This window comes from Acinonyx jubatus, chromosome B1 (genome assembly GCF_027475565.1).
Source record: "Acinonyx jubatus isolate Ajub_Pintada_27869175 chromosome B1, VMU_Ajub_asm_v1.0, whole genome shotgun sequence".
Lineage (NCBI taxonomy): Eukaryota > Metazoa > Chordata > Mammalia > Carnivora > Felidae > Acinonyx > Acinonyx jubatus.
The window spans coordinates 143,985,635-143,994,975 of NC_069382.1; positions in this window are offsets into that span (position 1 = coordinate 143,985,635).

The window sequence follows — 9,341 nt, forward strand, 5'->3', positions numbered from 1 at the left end:
TTTGCTGAAAGCCATCCCACAGAACTATGAAGAGGAAGAGAGAAAAGGGCAATAAGGCTAGGATGTGTGAGAAGGAAAAGAGGGACTTCTGTTTTTAAATGTGCAATCCCAGAGTGGTTTTTAAAGAAAAGGTGCCCACCAGCTTTGAACCTTATAATCTGAGGATTGCTGGGAATATATGACACCTGACTCAGGAGGGTGGGCAGGAATGAGACATCCTGCCTGGGGCGGGGCGGGGCGGAGAGAGGGCACTCTATTGCCGTGGTTACCAGTTTACACTGCAAAAGCAGACCAACTGGAGTTTGAACTGCACCTGTATCTTTATCCTGAGTGATCCTGGGTAACTAGACTAAATGTCAGTTTCCTCATCTGTAAAATGGGAGGCAGAACTGTCAAACATCATTGCATAATTGCTGTGAGAAATGAGAAAGTAAAGTTGTTAGCACAGGGCTTAACACATAATGGCTCTCAATAAACATTAAGTATCATCATTGTCCTTGTATTGTCCCTAGCCACCTCTTCCTCATCTTCATTATGTGCCCAAACCACAGCCTTCCTCTAGGGTCCACAGTCATTATGTCTCATTAATGGTGGTAAAGAACATAGTTTCAGGAATCTAAAGATAAGCATTTTAGCTTTAAAAATTAATAGGAGGGACAAACTCGCTAAAAATGATCTCTAGTCATCAGTTTTGAAAAATTGTAGCTAATTATGTCCACTCTCCCTTTACAAACCATAAGTAGTCAAACTAAAGAATACTAATTCTGTATTTCTGCAAAAAATGCCCAGTGGTGAAATAATGCCCCAGACTATTAGCAAATAAAATATTTTTCATATATTTACATTAATACACTTGGCAGAAATATCAAGTCACTCCTTACACACAGCTCATATTTCCTTCATGAGGAAGCTGCTTAAATATGTGATATAAAAGAAAAAAATTCACTTGAAGAATGATGAAAACATAGAGAACCAAAAAAGACATCATCATTTGTTACAAAAGTATTAAAAAGAGAGGTAAAGAAGGTTATAGTAAAAGTACTTAAAATGCAATAAAATATAAAAACCATAGGCATAGGCATTATCAACACATCAACTAGCATTAGAAAACGTAAGTTTTGGGCCCCAATACTTGAGGAATTTACTTAGAGCTAGAAACGATATTTTAAAAATTGGTTAAATACTGCTTACGAAGGAAAGAAAGCATAACCTAAAATTGTCATGAAAAACACAAATTCCACGGGCGCCTGGGTGGCTCAGTCAGTCGAGCATCAACTTTGGCTCATGTCGTGATCTCACAGTTCGTAAGTTCGAGCCCCATATCGGGGTCTGTGCTGTCTGTGCACAGCCTGCTTCAGATCCTCTGTTCTCTCTCTCTCTCTCTCTCTCTCCCTCCCTCCCTCCCTCCCTCTCTCTCTGCCCCTTCCCCACTTGTGCTCTCTCTCTCCCAAAAATAAATAAAGGAAAAAACATTTAAAAAACCCCAAAATGTGTTGTATGGAAACCAATTTGACAATAAATTTCATATATTGAAAAAAATAAAAATAAAAATAAAAAATAAAAAAACCCAAAATGCTAAAACGAAACAAAATGCTATAAATCTCTGCAACATCGTCACAGAGGTCTCCTAAGTATTAGATTCCCCATCTTGAGAAATGGCAAGAGCTTAAGTTGCCCTACTTTGTGGCAACAGTAAGGTTCCTTGTACGAGTGCAAATAATACTGACTCCATCTTTGGCCCTCCATCTTGTTCTCCCCTCTGGCACACAGATGGCGACACTTTAGATAACTAGGAGAAGGCCTCTGGCACACAGGTGGCACCACTTTAGATAACTACCCTGGGACCTCACAGGGTGCTCCTCATTCCATAAAAGCTGAGGATTAAGGCCCTACTAGGAGCAGAGAATGGTAGTACCGTCTGGATCACTCAGCAGTCCGTCCACATGCCAGATCGCTCCTGTCTGTAAGTTACCCTGAATTAAAAAAACAAAAACAAAAACAACTCTGTAAATGGTGCCGAGTGGCTCGCTTCGTTTTTTGGTATTTCAGAGCCTTCTCAGTATGAAGCATACATCGCTGACCCTCCTTCACCTTCTAACAGTTGGTTAGTCTGCCGGATACCAAAAACGAAATAAGCATGAGTGAAGGGGCTGACCTGCGGAAAGCCCACTGTTTCTGGGGGAAATCCCAAGCTGGCCAGCCACCGCCATGCGGGGAGACTGGATCAGGTCTTTTGAGTGTTTTGGACCAGTGCATGAGTACGGCGATGCCCTAAAATCGCCCGTGGGATTGCTAGCTATCCTCTCAGAAATGGTGAGAAAGCAACAGGGCAGAGAAGCGGTGGCCGCTTGGGTGTTAGGACTGTGGGGTCCTGGGAAAGAAGATAGTAGATACTGTATTTTATAGTCAGCCTGGGGGAATGGTGCGGGACTTTAGTGTCTGTCTTTGCCCCTGTGGGTTGTTAGCCCATCGCTACAGTCATCCCTGTGGTGGCTGACTTAAGTAAAGCCAAAATAATCCATTTTAAGGGAACTAGATGGGTTGAAAAACAGGGAGAAACAAAGGATACTGCCGATAATAAAATGGTGGAAAGGGGGTCCATCAAGGTTTCTCATAGACAATTGTGGCAAGATATAATATTATCCGGGACCCCGAGAGGAAATACAAACAACCCAGCTTGGGCTTGCTAAGCCTCAAAAGAAAGCTCAATAAACCAGGTGTGTCACTGCATGCCCCTCCAATAACTGGGGGACTCCCGAGGTGGATACCCCCTACCACTAGAGAGTAGGGCTTGGCCAGTGTTGCCCTCTAGTTCATACAACAGGGGGCAGCCGGAGGCCCCACATCGAATTAACCATTATTGGTCTAGCACTGACAGATGGTACCAGCTCTAATAGACACAGTAACTGAATGCACACTTATATTTGGAAGCCCCCTCAAAATTTCAGGGAGAAATAAAGGCTATTGATGACTATGGGGACAAATGATCAAAGTCAGACACACTAACCTCCTTGCTGTTTTCTAGTGAGTATTTCCCCCATTGCTGAGTATAATTTGGACATAGATATTTTACAGGATCTGGATCTAAATACAATGACAGGCAAATTCGGGTTGGGTATCTGAGTAGTGAAACCTCTAGTCGCAGGTCATGCAAAATGGGAATCTATACAGCTGCTAGTTACCCAGAGAATAGTATAAGCACAATGCCGGATGTGGGTTGTGAATTAGACGTAAGTTCATATCCAGGAGGCTTTGGCTGGGGCTTGTGGCAACGACAAAATGGAAAATCAGTATTAGTTTCAGGTGTACCGTGTCCTGATTCAACAATGCTAAGCATCGCCTGGTGCTTATCATCTATTTAACCCATTCCCTCACCCCTCCCCTCTAAGATCAATAAGAATCTGTTCTCCTTAAAATGTGCCACCACTGGAAACATTGGTTACATTTCCAAGACTTTGTGTGGAATGCCATATTTGAGAAAGACTTGCACAGGCTCAGATATGACCAGATAGCTTTAAGGGACTAAGATTGACTTTATGGACCCAGTGAAGCCCCTTGGAAAAAATTAGGCTGATACCTTGCTTACAGGGTTCCCAGGAACCATACCAGGTGAATAAGGAAGGTGACTTCCTGGAAGGTTCGGGAATCTAAGGATATTTGGGGGGGAACTCAAAAAGAGAGGAAGTAACTGAAATCTATAGGTATTGCCGGCAAGTCTGATTTGGTTTAGCTCTTAACCTTGAAAGACTATTAAAAGCTCAATCTGAAGTTCCTTATAAGAAGTTCCAGTGTCACGAGCATGCTATGAAGGCGATATACACAAGAGTTATGACTTTCCACAATGTCAGCTGTATTCAAGCATAAAGGAAGGTTAACATAATTGTAAAGCAGGTTCAGGATTCCAAACTCCGTGACCTTTCACCATGTGTTTAACTTGGCTTACATGTCACACAAAGCAAAGCACAAGACAAGTCACACAAGAAACAAGATGGAACAAGGGGTTGGGAGTTAATGAACCAGATGTGAGCACGCAGTTGAGATGAGGTCTTGGTCGGATCCAAGTTAGCTATCAGCACTTGCTACTTATTATGTGCCAGCAGTGAAGGATCCTAGATCTCTGAGCCTCGACTATTGGGTGATACACCACATTTGTCAAAGGTGACTCCTTTAGCTATGTAAATTAGCTATGATTTAGTTCTGGTTATATTCTCAAAGATATGATGCTATACCAACCATGTATATTCTACCCATCTTGCAACTGATGGTTGGATCCATGAAAAAAATTGTTGCATACCTGGATCAATCAGTGTCACTAAGCCCAGTGTTAAAAATCAATTCCCAATGTTTCCCAACATGCTGGTGATCTTCTTTGTGTAATTGAGGTTGTATTAGCCAAAGGATAGCAAAAAATGTATTGGATCTAATTTTTCTAATTGGACATACCAGTATGATCACTTCCTTCGTTATGTAGGTTGAGTTCAGATTTTTGATGTTAAGGTAGCATTATATGTGCCAGTCATATGTCAAGTAATTTACAAACAGATGTGTCATAGATGGCAATAACATTGGAGCAATTGAGTTGTGTCTTATACCATGTAGGCATGAAAGGACCTAAGGTGATGGAATCATAGCTGCAAGGTTATTAAAATTGCCTAGTTTAAAAAAGGTCGGTGGGGCGCTTGGGTGGCTCAATCGGTTGAGCGTCTGACTTCAGCTTAGGTCATGATCTCATGATTCATGAGTTCAAGCCCTATGTTGGGCTCTGTGCAGACAGCTCAGAGCCTGCTTCTGTGTCTCCCTCTCTCTCTGCCCCAACCCCACTCACACTGTCTCTTTCTCTCTCAAAAATAAACATTAAAAAAAATTGAGTATGATTACAGGTTAAGATCATGTTACCCCACTTACCTCTCCCATGCTAGAACTCATTTAGAGATGATTGTATGGGAATTATAGACAGTTCCAGGAACTTTTTTTTCAATTTTTTTAAAATGTTTATTTATTTTTGGGAGAGACAGAGACAGGGTGTGAGCGGGGGAGGGGCAGAGAGAAAGGGAGAGAGAATCCGGAACAAGCTCCAGGCTCTGAGCTGTCAGCACAGAGCTCGACACGGGGCTCAAACTCACAAACTGTGAGATCATGACCTGAGATGTAGTCGGACGCTCAACCGACTGAGCTACCCGGGCGCCCTGGAACCATTTTGTTTTAACTATGTTATGGTAACTGGTAGTTTATAAGTTGTGGGATGTTAGCTTGCAGTAGAGGACTCCATAACAGGTAGTCCTTAAAGCCATAACCATTATCTCTAAAAATATTCTACCATGTAATTGTATCCAATTTTTGATAAGTATGGATCATGTCCGAAAGTGTTATCATTAGAAGAGATATCAATTCCATGAAGGCATGGTGCAATCTACATTGTGGGGATATCTCCAATGATGGAGGGCTTATGTGGCATCCATGCGTAAACTTTGTGTCACCATTCCATTGTATACTATATCCTGTATATGGAAGTGTGAATTAAATTCGTCAATCCCATTAAGTGAGAGTTGCCTAATTATAGCATTGTTCAAGAGCTTTGATTTTGTCCTATTACGATTTGGCATGCAGAAGGTATCAGCAGCTGAATTTGATCTTATCTGTGCTGTTCTAGAGCAATTTACTAGTCCACCAGGGTAATGCCCCCACTCTGTAAAAAATTGTTTTAAAATCTGAATTGTTCCAAATGGATAGTTGAGGTGCTGGTTCCCTGAATATTCTGTGCAAAAATATCCCTTTTTGGGTGCTGATGTAAGGCTCCGTTGAAAGCATGGCAGAACTGGTTTTAAAAGCATTGGTCTTGTAGCAGTGTCCCTGTGTAGATGCATGGAAAAAGTACCTTTAAAGCTTTTCACGCATGTTAACGTCCAACTATGGCATAATTGTTCCATATAATGTGTTTTCAATGCAATTACAGCCGGTGCAAATGTTCTATTTCCTCTTTTATAAAATTATTTAGGTGTTAAATAGGTTGATGAAACCTTGGCACACAAAGTGCCATGTTTGTTATATTGTGTATCTTTACGTCTCATAAAAATTGTCAAAAAAATGGAGGCGCCTGGGTGATTCAGTTGGTTAAGAGTCTGACTCTTCATTTCAGCTCAGATCATGATCTCACACTTCATGGGAGGTAGCCCTGTACCAGCATCTGTGATGGCAGTGCAGAACCTACTGGAGATTCTTTCTGTCTCTCTCTGCCTCTTTCTCTCTAAATAAACAAATAAACACCTAAAAATTGCCAAAAACTGGAAAGCTTGGAAAACCCATCCAATAACAATCATAATATGTAACATTTTCATTTCTGAATAAGATGTTGTAATCCCTTGGGTATCCTGTTGGCATTGAAACCTTGTCTATGGGTGTGTTAAAGTATGGACAGTGAGATGATGAGAGTTTATTAACAGTAGTACTTCAAGATATTCATATCTGTCATATTCATCAGTATTAGTAACATTTTCAGGATATTCATGTTCTTCATAGATACCCTCTTGTTCCGTGCCCAGTTGGTACCAAAATTCATACCATGTGTTGACAAAGAATTGTAGGAGTGTATTATAAGGTTCAATATCCTCCAGTATATGGCTCTACATTCAGTACATATGTTTGTGTGGTGAGATTATAAAGGATGGTAGTAATGTTTTTAAATTTAATGAATGTGATGGATTCTATGCTTTCACGGAAATTTTTCTTATTTATAATGTGAGTGGCATGTTGGTTTGAGACATGATTAAAGTCTCCATTAAATGAGCACAATTATGGTCTTTCACACTTGATCATTTTGTCTATAGCCATCTAGTATGTGATTTATGTATGGCTCAGTAAAGGTGTACAGCTTGTAAGTTAGAATAAAAGGTTTGTTGGCAAAGCTTAATATCACTATAAATGCAAAAGTGTCTTCAGGTTGCTTTTCGAGCCCTAGTAGAATTAAGTGCATATGTAATTGTCTCTGAAAAGAGGGAGATGTTATTGTATAAAATATAGCCTTGTATGTGTTCAGGCAGTCCCGGTATGGTTGGGGCATGATTTGAAAAATCGAGGTTAGGAGTAGGCTGGTTTTGCGATATAAGGAAGTTTACATTGTATTTAGGAGTATTGCTGGGATCTCCTGAGTTCATCCGGGTAGCGGCCATACTTATGGTTGTAATACTTAAGACTAAATCATGCGTATGTGGTACAGGTGGGTATGTTTGTAGCCTAGAATGATGTCCTCCATTATCTTTCTGAACAATCAGCCTTTGTATACATTGACAAAAGTATATTAAAAGCCAACGTATATCAATTGAGCCATTTTTGTTTGTGACTGCCACTAATCCCTGTAAAGTTCCTAGTGCTGTTGCTACTTTAGTTAAGCAATTATTACAGTAAAGATGCTGCGTGGAAGTCAACATATCTTGGCACTGAAGCCAATCAACATGTACTTGTTGTGGCCAGCTGTCATCACCCAATATGTGTTCTGAGCGATCTTCCCAGGCTGCTCCAACCAGCAGGGTAATTTCTGGATGTTCCTCCCACACTTTTTGTGCCAAGTCTAGACTGCTGTCAGAAGATTCCGGGGAGTAAGGTATAATGGTGAATCTCTCTACGCTAATGTGAAAAATCTCACTCTTTTAATGCTGTGTTAATTATGCAGATAGTGTAGTTAGCTAAGTTTCTGCACAATGTTTGGGTCCTGTTACCACGGTGGCAATTTCTGCGGTGGCAATAGGTGAAGTATCTGGTTAATGTGGCAAGACAAAAAATTAGGAGAATATTGGTAATTACAAGGAATATTTTTATCCAGCAGCAGCATTGGTAGGAAATAAGATCGGTACTGCATATTTGTATCCTGATTGATGGTGCAATTGAGTGCATGTATCTGACTTGTCTTCCAAGGACAAGTGCAAAGGTGGCTGTTGTACAACTGAGTGGGGGCACAAGAACTGGATAAAGCACATAGCAGTTTTCTAATCTGTAATATGAGACCTAGCTGGTATGTAATTTTCTTCTACTTATTAAAGCATGTCAATGGGAGAAAGGTCCTGGATTTTCTTAAGTGCTAGCTGTCTTTGGCCCCCGTAGTCCCATAAGTGTTGCAGTGTCTGTGAGCAATAGTATCCTATAACGAGACAGAATTGTCTCAGTTCTGTTTCCACCTTATACAGAAGTTTGGGTGATTATTCATGCCTCCCTTTCCCCTATATCTAGGGCAGAAGCGTTTAACATCTTATGAGGACCATCTTTTTTGTAATCTGTCCCTCTGATTTAGCATAAAGCAAGCCACATCCAGGGACTATGGAAAACTCCGTTGTCTTTCTATCAATTGTAATTCTCTTTTAAATCATTTATTAAGCCTCTCTCTATATCCAGTGACTGTTAGGTTTTTGGCTAGATGGTAATTCCATTGTAAGTCACACAGATCACAGAGCATTTTAACTGAGGTGGCTGTGAAATGAATTCCCCAGTTACTTTCTGCTACTCTTGGTGCTCCAAAATGAGCAGCCCACAATTTTAGAGCTCTTACTGTTGAATGGGCTGAAGGGCTAGAGGCAGCCATAGCTACCCCCAATCCTGTATATATGTCTACCATGGTGGTAGCATACTTCTGTTGATAACTATGATTTAATAGCCCTATGAGATACATTTGTATTATAAAATTAAACGTGGTGAGTTTGTATGTATCTGTTGGTGTGCAATATTTGTCTATCCTCTGTTTATATACGATGCATCCTTATAATTCTCTTTTAATTTCCTACCAAGTAAACTTAAGATTTCTTTCCGTGAACCACTTACATAAGGCATGTGTTACGAGATGTCCTTTCTGTCCATGTATTTCTGTAATTGTATGTGGAGTTAGTGGTACTTCTGTTTCCTTATTTATGTGGTATTGGCCTCTTTTCCTTTTTAATTTTAGTGGTGGTATTTGTTTTTCCAAATGATTTTTATTTAAGAACATTCCAGGAGGAACAAAGGATGAGTGCAAAGGCCTTAGTTAGAATAATGTCTGGCATGTTCAGGGAACAGTGAGGAAGATAGTGAGCTGGCTGGGAGTGTTTGAGGGCTAAATGGTAGAACAGAAGGTCAGAGAAAGAAGGGCTGATTAAAACATCACAAGGGCCATATGGGTCATTATAGGGAATTTTACTTTTCCCAGATTCTTGCTAGCATTTCATGGCCTGGTGAAAAGAATCCAGGATTTGATCCCACACAACTTTCCTTTCATGAACTGTGGGACTTTTAACTTAGTTCCCCCATCTTACAAAATGGCATTAAAATGCTTTCTAACAGATGGCTAGTGAACTCAAATGAGTTCATGTGTCTGAAGGTTT